This window comes from Ovis aries, chromosome 18, assembly GCF_016772045.2.
Source record: "Ovis aries strain OAR_USU_Benz2616 breed Rambouillet chromosome 18, ARS-UI_Ramb_v3.0, whole genome shotgun sequence".
Classification (NCBI taxonomy): domain Eukaryota; kingdom Metazoa; phylum Chordata; class Mammalia; order Artiodactyla; family Bovidae; genus Ovis; species Ovis aries.
In genome coordinates, this window is record NC_056071.1 from 57137145 (window position 1) to 57150135 (window position 12991).

Consider the following 12991-nt stretch of genomic DNA (forward strand, 5'->3'; position numbering starts at 1 on the left):
TTGCATGTAGAACAACTAACCAGCTTTGTTTCATGCCCCTCTTCTCAATCCTGACCTGCAGGGTTCACCCCCATCCCCAAGGGCTTACCCACCTGCCCAGGTGTATATGCACACCTGGCAGGCCCACCCCAGAAGCACGTGGTACAGGGGCACAGCTGGTACATAGAGGGTCTTCCCCACTGAGGGGCCAGGGCAGAAGACGGAGCGGACACAGCCCTTGTACTCACAGAGTCCTCATCTATTGCTTCTCCTCCAGCCCAGTGGAAGACGCCATTTAATCCTCAACGTACTTATGACTCAGAGTTCCTCGTGAGCAAGGACAAGAGGGTGCAGGTGCCCATGATGACCCTTGGCCTGGAAACCCCTTACTTCCGGGACGAGGAGCTGGGCTGCACGCTGGTGGAGCTCATGTACACCAGCAATGACAGCGCCCTCTTCATCCTCCCCGACGAGGGCAAAATGCAGGACCTGGAAGCCAAGCTGATCCCGGAGACGCTGAAGAGGTGGCGAAACTCCCTGCAGCCCAGGTAACTCCCCAGGACCCAGAGCTGCGAGTTCAGCTGCTGTCTTGGTCCTTCCCCCTCTTCCTGGACTCCTGATCCCTAGCAACAGGGCCTCAGGAATGTCTGGGGGCAGGACAATGGTGGGAGAACCTGTTCTGAGATGACTTTGCCCTTTGCTAACTTAGGGATTTGGGGGCAAAATTTTTCCTTCCATAGGATGATGACATCAGAGGAAGGGACAGCAAGGGGACTGAGGGTTCCTCTCACATCAACATGTATTGAGTCAGGAGGATCCTCAACAGAACACCCAACGCTCATGCAGTCCTTTCTTTGGCTCTGCCTTTCGACAGTGGAGAGGAAGGGATAGAATCGGGATCAGGTGAGGGCTCAAGTGAGACAGGCTCTGAGGATCAGCTTTACACTGTCTTCCCATCATAGTCACTCATTTGTTCATTTATCCACTTAGCACTGGTTGAATTAATTAATGAAGATCATGTTATGTCTAAGGGAATAATTTGGATCCTGAGTCAGCAAGTTCAATTCAGTTCAGTCACTCAGTCATGTCCAACTCTTTGCAACCCCATGAACCGCAGCACGCCAGGCCTCCCTGTCCATCACCAACTCCCAGAGTTCACTCAAACTCACATCGATTGAGTTGGTGATGGCATCCAGCCATTTCATCCTCTGTCGTCCCCTTCTACTCCTGCCCCCAATTCCTCCCAGCATCAGAATCTTTTCCAGTGAGTCAACTCTTCACATGAGGTGGCCAAAGTACTGGAGTTTCAGCTTTAGCATCATTCCTTCCAAAGAAATCCCAGGGCTGATTTCCTTCAGAATGGACTGGTTGGATCTCCTTGCAGTGCAAGGGACTCTCAGCAAATAAAACACTAAATTCCCCACCTTCATGGCACTTAATTTGTAGTTGGGGGAGACAGATAAGAAATAAATAACTAAATTTGTACTCAGAGAGATGGGAAATGGTGAGGTGAGGGAAAATAAAGGAAAAAAGAGAAGGAAAATTGGACCCAGGGGTAGTTTGTGATTATAATTAGGATAGCCCTTAGGTGTTGTTTGAGGTGAGGGACTGAGTCATGTGGATGTCGTGGGGAAAAGCATTGCTGACCAAAGGAACAGCCATTGCAAAGCCCCTGAGGCAGGAGTGAGCCTGGTGTGATTGAGGATTAGTGAGGCCAGAGCAGGAGAGCAGAGGGAGGGAGAAGGGAAGCTTGGAGAAGTCGGGGTCCTCAGGGAGGACTAAGGCCAGTTGGAGTCTTGCAGACTCCTTGACTCCCCCACCATCTAAGGGAAATGGAAATTCATCACAAGGTTTTGAGTCAAAGAGTAAAAGATCTGAGTGATGTTTTAGAAGAACCACCCAGGGCGCCGAGTGGAAAGCAGATGGCAGAGCATATGCATGGAGGCAGGGAGGCCACCAGGAGCCCAGGGGGATCACCCAGGGGAGGGCGCTGGGGGCTGGACCAGGAGGAGCAGGAAGCGTGAGGAGGGGTCGGGCTCTGGGTAAATGGAGGGTAGACACACAGGCCAGGAGGTGGGATTCAGGAGACCGATCTCAGGCGGACAAGAAGGAGAGGCAGTGCTGGGCCAGGGTCTGCAGAGGTGGGTAGGGAGGGGGTGCGGGCAGCCATGCGGGGACACCCCACAGCTTAAGGGGAGTCTCAGCCTCCTCATATTTGGCATCTAAGACCAGATAGCCTGACAAGAGTCTTAAGGGAAATACAGAGAGAGAGAGAGAGAGAGAGAGGGAGGGAGGCCTCCGGGTGGGAGACAGCATCTCTTGTTCCAAGAACCTGCTGGCGGCTCTGCTCAGAAGCTGAAGCTGTCCTCTCCTCAACTGGGAAGGCAAGATGGAGACCCTGAATTGGATGATTCATGTCCCCAAGTTCCCTGACTGCAGCCCCCAGCCCCCCAGGTCCCCTCCAAGCCCCCGTTCAGCTCCTTCCTTCCCTGCCGCCCACACTCAGGCCGCCCTTGTGCTGTGGAGCAGCCCCTCTGGCTTCCCACATTCCTGTAAGTGCATCCACCTCCTCGTAAGCTCCTCTTCACCCAGTCAGATCCATCCCCTCCCCTGGGACTCAGGCTCCATGCCACCTCCTGCAGGAAGCCTTCCCGGTGCCTGTGGAGCAGCCTCCCGGGCACAATCTCCTAGCCACTGTGAAATCCCTGTCGGAGGAGGGTATTTTCCTTGCCTGCAACCTTGCAGGGGAGAGGTGAGGACCTTTGTGGGCAACACCGCAGCCCCAGCCCTAGGGACATTAGACTCTTGCAGTCAGGAATGCATGATTAGGAATTAAGGAGAGTTAGCCTGAGGGGTCTAGACACTGAGGAAGAAAGTTTATCTTTCCAGTGTTAAGGAGGTGGTTGGAAATGAAACCACAAAAGATCAAACTGTGAGATGAAAGAAAGGCCGACACTGTTCAGCGTGAGTTCAAGTTTATCTTTCTCATTTCCTAGACATATAGATAAACTCAGCCTGCCAAGGTTTTCCATCTCCAGCAACTATCAGCTGAAAGACATCCTTTCCCACCTGGGTATGAAGAAAATCTTCACCAACGATGCGGACTTCTCAGGAATCACAAATGACCACAAGCCGGCAGTTTCCCAGGTAAGTCTAAACTTTGGACAATTCATCCTTTTTATAGGAGCTTGAATGGGGGCAGACAGGCAGATGTTTGGCTAATTCTGAATTTGCAAATTAATTGAATTTCCTATAAATCAATCACCCTCCCCAGGATTGGGTTGCAATCATATTGGGAGTTGTCCCCAACTTCCCTGAAATATAACGTGACCAGGAGTCCATCAGTGGGAAAGAATTCCCCTGGAGTGGAATCAGTGGAGGACCCCATGCCAAACTCTACTTTTCACGCCTAAAGAAGCAAATAGTTAAAGTCCTGTGGCCCTCAGTTTTTTTCATCTACAAAATATGGTGATAGTTCTTACCCAGCATAAAGAAACTGGCAGAGCAGGTAAGAGGTACTAACAATGGCTCAGGGCCATCGTGATGAATATTTACTAAGAGCAGGAGAGAAGGACACCATGGATCCTGGTACTGCCATCCTAGAAGCAGAGAAGTTAGAATGAATGGGGGTGGCTGGGCAGCCCTGCAGTCTCCCCTGCACCCCACCTGCCAGAGGGCCTGGTGAAGGAGACACAGGGGCCATGGGGCCTTGTGGTCCAGGGCTGGGAAGCCAGTCCTAGGCAAAGTAGCTGAGGGCTCAGGGACACGTCAGCTGGGGCCACTGTGGTGCAGAAAGCAGTGCCGCTCATCTGCAACTTCATCATGGAAGGACTGTGGACGGTTCCCTGCAAGAAAAGTGCCTCGATCTGCCCGCCCCCTACACTAGTGGGTGCTTGGGGGACAGCAGAGTCTGTGGACTCAGACAGAGAGGGATCCAGGTCCAGGAGCCCCTGCTCTTCGCCTCTCTGACCCTGGGCCCAGGATTCTCATCTTCACTTTCCACTTCCATGCATCACAACGGCAAACCAGCTGATAGTTGGATGGGAAGACAGACAGATTGAGCAGGTTGACAGCGCAGTGACAGACCAGGAGCAGGTGGATGAATGTCGGTCCCCAGAGGCGCTCAGGCCCCTGCTCACACCCTGCCTCCCCCGTCTCCAGTGGGTAATCTTCCGGCGTCCCCACAGGTGGTCCACAAGGCCGTGCTCGACGTGGGCGAGGAGGGCACGGAAGGAGCTGCTGTCACAGCTGTCACGATGATGACTTCAGCCTTGCTCAGGTTAACTGTCAGTTTCAACAGGCCCTTTCTGATTTCCATATTCTGCAAAGACACTCAGAGCATCATCTTTTTGGCCAAAGTCACCAACCCCAAGGAAGCCTAGAGCTCCCCTCCTCCCTAAGGAGCTGGGTGCCCAGGCTACTCCCAGGGACCCCTCTGCTCATCCTTGGAAGATGACAGCAACAGTTCTAGGGGCTCCAGGTGCACAGGAGCTGTATGTCCTGGTGACAAGAAGCCTCTGAGCCACAGAACAACAATAAAGCCCCTTCCTTGGTCTGGATGTTTTCCTGTGCGTCTCCGCCCTGCTGCTGGGCCCCAAGGCCAAGCCTCCCAACCTACCAACATGTTCAGCTCACCCCACCACTGGGCCCTTCTGCCTCAGCCTCACCAGCTGGCCCAGGAGCAGGCTTTGTGCCTGTGACCAAGCCCACTGGACCTCAGGACTAGAACTGTGAGGGGCCCCTGCTGTCCACTTCCAGGGGCTCTGGGTCCAGGTCCAGGTTCACTCCTTCCTCCTCAGGGCCTGGGATGTGCCCTGGTGCTCACTTGCAGGGGCTCCAACCCCGACCTCTTCTGGCACATGCCCCTGGACCCCTCCTTCCTGCAGCTGAGCTGGGCCTCCTCCCCAAGGATCACCCCTCTGTCCCCCAGCACCCCAACCTGGGAGAACAGCTACTTCAAGGTTCCTAGCTGAGCTCCTCCACCGCCTGGCCGATTCCACCTCCTCCCCTGACAGAGGATCCCATCAGCCGCCAATATGGTGCTCCCAGGAGTGAAAGAGCAATAGACGCACAATGTGTAATAAGAGCAACACACAGTCAGTCCTTCATCCCCCTGATGTGCTGGGGCTGTGAGATCCCCAGGGAGAGCACACGGTAACGATGACGTCAGCCACAACTGACGTCTCTTGGAGACCTCTCTTCCAAACAAGCTGCTAAGACCTCTACCTGGAATAAAACATTTATGTCACATTAGATACTTGCTGTTACTTATCCATTTTACCAGTGGGGAAACTGAGGAACAGAGAGGCTCAGTAATTCCCCCACAGCTAGAAATTACTGCCAGCAAGATGTTATCCCAACCAGATGGATGTCAGAGGAACACTCTAAACCACAAAGCTGCTCGACCCACAAAGATTTTTGCAGTAATGGCCCTCATGGGACTTAGAATATAATGGGGAAGATGAGTGATGAACAAAGGGATTGGAGGCTGAGAGGGGAGGACCAGGTTCAGCGGGAAGTCAGGGAAGGCTTCCTGGAGGAGGGGATTGCAGAGCTGCCAGCCCAGGAAAGGCAGAAGGTTGTGGGTGAACAGAGAGCAGAGTGCTGCCAGCAAGAGAAAATGTGAGGGGGGGCATTTTCACGAAAGGGAAAGAAATTGGGCACAACTGGAGCAGAAAGTGAGGGGCGGCAGGGAGCACAGGGCTGTGGTAGAGCCACTGGAGATCTGGGGGCCTGGGACTCAGCAAGGGTTCTGGGAAATTCCATAGGGTCCTAGACAGCTTTAAAGGGGTTTAAACAGAGGGTTGATGTGAGGAGATTTGCATGGTTCCCAGGAGGCAGCGAAGGGATCTGCTCAGGGGAAGTTCAGGAGAGAATCAGGCAGGAGGAAAGCATCAGGATTGATCCTCCCAGGATGAACAGATGAGCTCGGATGGAAGGAGGTCCCTTAAGCTGAGTGCCAAGGGGTGCAAAGAGGAGGACACCCCAAAAGGCAAGGAACCAAGGGGGAGGAACAGAGTGGGGAGGAGCGGGGAGCCAGGGAGGAAATCCGTCACCCCAGGACCACGGGAGAGGCAGACAGCGGACAGGGAAGGCGAGTTAGGGGTTAGGGGACAATGAGTGGTTCCTGGGATGCAGTGATCTAAAGCCACAGGGGGGCAGAGCAAGGACAAGGTGAGCAGAATGAGGGAAGCCCCGCCCTGACTGGAAGGCAAGAGAAGGAGAGCTAAGAGGGGGTGCAGTCAACTTTTCTAGAGTTTAGCCTTCAGCCTGGCAAGAGCTGGGCTGAAGTTGGCTTGTGTGTTACAAAGACGCTGCTAGTTCTTTGGGTCTGTTTGTGTGACCTTAGGAGAGATTCAGGGGGTGGGGTGACCAGCCACAAGGCTGCAGCAAGGCACAGTCCTAAGGGATAGTTATTAGATGTGGCTTGACAGCACCGCTAACCCAGGGCTGCACAGAAAGAAGCCAGGGGGCTGGTGTCCAGAATCCCTGGAGAGAGCAGAGTGCCTAGGATGGAGAAGGTGGGAGGGGATCCTGACCAGTGGAGGATGAGAGTTAAGGTCAAGACTTCTCCCGTGAGGGACAGGTGGGTTTCCTGATAGGATGCTCTGGTGTCTCCTTAGCTCCAAAGCCTCTGCTGATTTCCAGCGTAGGAGCCAACATCACATGCTAAGTGATATTTGCCTTGCGGGGGCGGGGCGGGGGGGGCGGGTAGGGGGAAGCCTGAGATGGGACAGAGGGGACCATGACGTCTTACAGATCTGCCAGGCTCCGCAAGGGGTTCCCTGACATCTGATTCCAGGAGTTTCTGGTGCTTGCCCTTCCGAGTCATAGGCTCTCTATCTCCCTCCTTGGCAGCCTCCTTGTGGAGTTTGAGGTGCCATCTGCAGGGCTGAGGATGGAGGTGGAGAGGCCTGAAAACACGGCCCAGAGAGACACACAGTCATGGGTCTGAGATTCAGTGTGGGAGGACACAGCCTAGGGCAGAAAGAGTTGAGGGTGAGAGACGTGGGGTCACCGGAATGGGCACAAACAGTCTGAGGGTGTCAGTGAGATGGAGAAAGGCCACTCTGCCCCGTGGCACAGGGGTGGGCCTCCTTGGCCCTCAGTTTCCTCATCGACAGTGGGATAAACAGTAGAGTGTGTGTGTGAGAGAGTGTGCGTGTGTACATGCATGAACATGTGTGAGAAGATAGGAGGTCACTGAAATGGTTCTTCCAGAGTCGGATGGCTCCAGAGGCAATACAAACATCCCGAGAGTCTTTCTCTTGAGAATTAACTCCTCTCCTGCCTGAATGCTGGTGCTCATAGCTGTTTGCCCCTTGGCCGGGGCCACCTGGCATTGCCCTGGAGGAGACTGTGAGCTGCCCCAGCTCGGGGCTGCGACCCTCCTGTCCTGGGTCGAGGTGTGCAAGGAGCTGGTACCACAGCCCAGGATGCATCTGCATCCAGGTCTGGGTGTTCCTGGAGGGGGATGAGCAGCTTTTTTTTTTTTTTTAAATGCAGCAGAAAAGTTAGTATGTACTCAACAGAGAGAGTGTTTGCAAAACTTTTACAGCTCGAAAGCCTTCTGCTCCCCGAGCTGGCCTGATGGCAGGGGTGGCACACAGATGGCCTCCAGACTGAGTGCAGAAGCAGGGTGAGCGTGGGTTAATGGGTGTGAGCCAGACTTCATCTGCTCCCAGTTTTATTTACTGTCAGTTCAGTTCAGTCGCTCAGTCGTGTCTGATGCTTTGCAACCCCACAAACTGCAGCACATCAGGCTTCCCTGTCCATCACCAACTCCCGGACTTTGCTCAAACTCATGTCCATCGAGTCAGTGATGCCATCTGAACATCTCACCCTCTGTTGTCCCCTTCTCCTCCAGCCTTCAATCTTTCCCGCATCAGGGTCTTTTCCAAGGAGTCAGTTCTTTGCATCAGGTGGCCGAAGTATTGCAGTTTCAGCTTCAGTATCAGTGCTTCTAATGACTATTCAGGACTGATTTCCTTTAGAACTGACTGGTTTGATCTCTTTGCACTCCGAGGGACTCTTAAGAGTCTTGTTTCCCATGACGTATTTTTAATCTGCTCATCTACTGCCTGGACATAAACACACACAGTCTCAGTTTTCCTTGACTGGTCAGGATCTTCAGTTCTTTCTCTTGATGTTTGCTTGATGTTGTAAAAGGAAGGAACGCAAGGGCTATGATGACATGCGTGGCATCCACGCCTCCCCTCCTTCCTTCATTCACTCTTGAGCCCCCATTTCATGCTGAGAATGCATTAAGCACTGGGAAACAAACCACAGTGTCTCCCTCAAGGACTTTTGTTTTCATGGAAAAATTCAGGCATTGCAAAAATAGAGAGGATGACATAAACTCACATACATATCAACAGCTTCAGCATTATTAACATGGAGCCAATACAATTGTTCCCTGCCTCCTAACCCTTTCCCTCTTTGGGATCTGTTTTGCAGCAAATCTTACACATCTTGTTATTTAAATCATAAGAATTTTAAAAATGCTTAAAATGGCATATCATGCTTAAAAATAAGCATGCTGTTGCTGCTGCTAAGTCGCTTCAGTTGTGTCCAACTCTGTGCGACCCCATAGACAGCAGCCCACCAGGCTCCCCTATCCCTGGGATTCTCCGGGCAAGAACACTGGAGTGGGTTGCCATTTCCTTCTCCAATGCATGAAAGTGAAAAGTGAAAGTGAAAGTGAAGGCGCTCGGTCGTGTCCGACCCTTAGCTACCCCATGGACTGCAGCCCACCAGGCTCCTCCATCCATGGGATTTTCCAGGCAAGAGGACTGGAGTGGGGTGCCATCGCCTTCTCCAAAAAATAAACATAAGTCCTTAATATTATCAAATATCAAGTTATCACTACCCTGATGGGAGCCTAAACTTGAAAAACAAATTCTTTTTAAATTAGGACCCAAGCAATGTCTACACAATGTCTACACAAGGCATTTAATTACTCTCCCCTTAAGTCTCTCTCTACTGAAGTGAAATTTGCATAACATAAAATTAACCATTTTAAAGTATAAAATTTAATGATGATTATCACATTCACAATGCTGTGAAACTATCGTGGTTTTTTTTTTTTTTTTTTTTTTAGTTTCTAACCATTTTAATCACCCCCAAAGGAAATCCCATACATTTTAGGCTCTCACTCCCCATTATACCCTTTCCCCAGGGCATGGTAACTACTAATATGATTTTGATATCTCTGGATTTAACATCTGGATATTTTATTATAAAGGGAATAATACGATACGTGGCCTTTGGTGACCAGCTTCTTTCACGTATCATAATGTTTTCAAGATTCATCCACGTTGCGTGTGTATCAGTATTTCGTATCTTTCTGTGGCTGAAGAGTGTTCCATCGTCTGAGTATACAGCACTGTGTTTGTCTATCTGTCACCTTGCTGATCGTTTTGCTGTTTTAGGTTCCTGGGGTATTATAAATAAGCTGCTCTAGACAGTCATGTGTGCGCTGTTGTATGGGCACGTTTCCATTTTCCCTGGGTGTGTACATAGGCGTGGAATTGCCAGCTCATGTGCTCATTCTACGTGTAGCTCTTTGAAGAACCACCAAACCAATTTCTAGAGCAACTGCACCATTTTACTTTCTCACCAGCAATGTACGATGGGTTCATTTCTCCATATCCTGGGCAACACGTGTTGTTTAGTATCTATTATTATTATTATTAATCCCTCCTAGATTTGAGGTAGTGTTCACTGTAGTTTTGTTTTGCATTTCCATAAGGGTGAATGATGGGTTTCTCGGGCAGTGCTCGCGGTGAAGAACTAGCCTCCCAATGCAGGAGACCTAAAAGAGGTGAGTTTGATCCCTGGGTCGGGAAGATCCACTGGAAGAGGGCGTGGCGACCCACTCCAGTATTCTGGCCTGGAGAATCCCATGGGCACAGCAGTCTGCTGGGCTATAGTCCAGCTATAATTTTAGTCACGAGAAGGGATTAGTGATATGACTGGGGTAGATCTTCTAACTTTCTATTTGTTTTACATTTGATCCATCTGTAGTTTGTTTTGTTTTTCCTCTTGCTGTATTTTTGGATTATTTGAGGCATTTTCATGTTTTTGTTTCACTCAACTGTTGGATTAAAACTTATACTTCTTAGTTTGTGTCTTTTTTCAGTGTATTGAGAATGTACAATAAATCTTTAACTCATCAATACGTATCTGATAATACTATATCACTTCAAGTAAAGTATAAAACCTTATCTCAGTATTCTTGTTTTTATTCTCCCTTTTATCCCATGTGCTCTTGTTCTCTTTTCTGTAATTTACATGTGTTAAATCCCATAATACATTGCAACTTTTATTTTCTACACACAGTAACTGCCCATCAAAGAGGTTCAAAATCAGAAAAAAAAAAACACTTTTAATTATTTTTGGCACTCTTTATTCCTCTGTACGGGCTTCCCTGGTGGTGCAGAGGTTAAAGCATCTGCCTGCAACGTGGGAAACCTGGGTTTGATCCCTGGGTTGGGAATATTCCCTGGAGGAGGAAATGGCAACCCACTCCAGTATTCTTGCCTGGAGAATCCCATGGATGAAGGAGCTTGGTGGGCTACAGTCCACGGATTGCAAAGAGTCGGACACGACTGAGCGACTTCACTTCACTTCATTCCTCTGTACAAATTTTTATTTGCCTATTTACTTTCTGTCCCAAGAATTTACTTTAATATTTTTTGTAATGCAGGTAGACTGGTAATGAACTGTCTTATATTTTGTTTGTCAAAAGAAATCAATATTTTGCCTTCAATTAAAAAATGTTTTTGCTGGTTACACAAATGTGATCTTATAAATCAACAATCACTTCTTGTTATTATCTCTCACAATTTTGGCATTCAATTCTGACTGGGCTCAGTAAGGCTGTTTTCACTCTGGGTGTCTCCTGTGCTTACTCGCAGACCATGGCTGACTGAAGCCATCGAACGCTTCCTTACTCACCTGCCTGGTGGTTGATGCTGACTGTGAGCAAAGATGTCAGCTGAACTGTGGTCAGGACACGTACATGGGTTACTTCCATGTGGCTTGGCCCTCCTCACAGTGCTGTTCTAAACTCAGAAATCACAGGCATCACTTGTCCTCCACCATATCGGTTGACAGTCATACAGGCCCAGCCAGGAACTGCCAAGATCACATACTAGGATGGAAAGTATTGTTTTGGTTCTCCTTGCAAAATATTTTCTCCCAGGTATTCCCTATATTATCATTTAGATTTATGTTTTGCTTTCTTTTTACTCCTGTTTCTTCTCCTTATGTTTCCTACTGTGACTAAAATTATCTTACTTTCTTTTTTGCCATATCATAGTCAATTTATTTGTTTAGTATGTCCTTCTTTTCATATGGGCTTTTCTTTCTCTATGGTCTAAATTGGGTGTTGGGTACAAATGTTCTTGGAAAGTAGATACCAAGTCTTTCATCCAAAGTGTACTTTAAAAAAAATTAATATATTTAATTGAAAGCAGTGGTGGTTTTGCCATAACTGATATGAATCAGCTATGGGTGTACAAGTGTCCCCTATCCTGAACCCCCTCCCACCTCCCTCCCCCCCCACAATCCCATCCCCCCAGGTTGTTCCATTGCACCGGCTTTGAGTGCCCTGTTTCATGCATCCAACTTGGACTGATGACCTATTTCACATACAGTAATATACATGTTTCAGTGCTGTTCTCTCAAATCAACCCACCCTCGCCTTCTCCCACAGAGTCCAAAAGTCTGTTTATATCTCTGTCTCTTTTGCTGTCTCGCATATAGGGTCATCGTTGCCATCTTTCTAAATTCCATATATATGTGTTAATATACTATATTGGTGTTTTGCTTTCTGATTTACTTCCCTCTGTATAATAGGCTCCAGTTTCATCCACCTCATTAGAACTGATTCAAATGTATTCTTTTTAATCAGTTAGTTTAGTTCAGTCGCTCAGTTGTGTCCAACTCTTTGTGACTCCATGAATCGCAGCATGCCAGAGTTTACCCAAACTCATGTCCATCGAGTCGGTGATGCCATCCAGCCATCTCATCCTCTGTCATCCCCTTCTCCTCCTGCCCTCAATCCCTCCCAGCATCAGGGTCTTTTCCAATGAGTCAACTCTTCGCATGAGGTGGCAAAAGTATTGGAGTTTCAGCTTTAGCATCATTCCTTCCAATGAACACTCAGGACTGCTCTCCTTTAGGATGGACTGGTTGGACCTCCTTGCAGTCCAAGGGACTCTCAAGAGTCTTCTCCAACACCACAGTTCAAAAGCATCAATTCTTTGGCACTCAGCTTTCTTCACAGTCCAACTTTCACATCCATACACGACCACAGGAAAAACCATAGCCTTGACTAGACGGACCTTTGTTGGGAAAGTAACGTCTCTGCTTTTGAATATGCTGTCTAGGTTGATCATAACTTTCCTTACAAAGAGTAAGCATCTTTTAATTTCATGGCTGCAGTCATCATCTGCAGTGATTTTTGGAGCCCCCCAAAAATAGAGTCTGACACTGTTTCTACTGTTTCCCCATCTATTTCCCATGAAGTGATGGGACCAGATGCCATGATCTTCGTTTTCTGAATGTTGAGCTTCAAGCCAACTTTTTCACTCTCCTCTTTTACTTTCATCAAGAGGCTTTTTAGTTCCTCTTCACTTTCTGCCATAAGGGTGGTGTCATATGCATACCTGAGGTTATTGATATTTCTCCCGGCAATCTTGATTCTAGCTTGTGCTTCTTCCAGCCCAGTGTTTCTCATGATGTACTCTGCATAGAAGTTAAATAAGTGGAGTAACAATAGACAGCCTTGACGTACTCCTTTTCCTATTTGGAACCAGTCTGTTGTTTCATGTCCAGTTCTAACTGTTGCTTCCTGACCTGCATACAGGTTTCTCAAGAGACAGGTCAGGTGGTCTGGTATTCCCATCTCCTTCAGAATTTTCCACAGTTTATTGTGATCCACATAGTCAAAGGCTTTGGCATAGTCAAGAAAGCAGAAATAGATGTTTTTCTGGAACTCTCTTGC

At 48.9% G+C, this 12991-nt stretch overlaps 1 protein-coding gene across 5 annotated transcripts in view; it reads left to right on the plus strand.

Moving 5' to 3' along the window:
- Positions 1-12991, plus strand: part of LOC101115576 (serpin A3-5) — a 35785-nt gene that overhangs the window by 3972 nt on the left and 18822 nt on the right. For 3 of the 5 annotated variants that reach the window (XR_009597266.1, XR_009597265.1, XR_009597267.1), the window contains exons 3-5: positions 257-527; positions 2976-3126; positions 4167-9802. The exons of the other annotated variants lie outside the window; for them this stretch is intronic. The gene's annotated coding sequence lies outside the window, so the exon portion shown is untranslated. The remainder of the gene's footprint in view (positions 1-256; positions 528-2975; positions 3127-4166; positions 9803-12991) is intronic. 5 annotated transcript variants of the gene reach the window in all.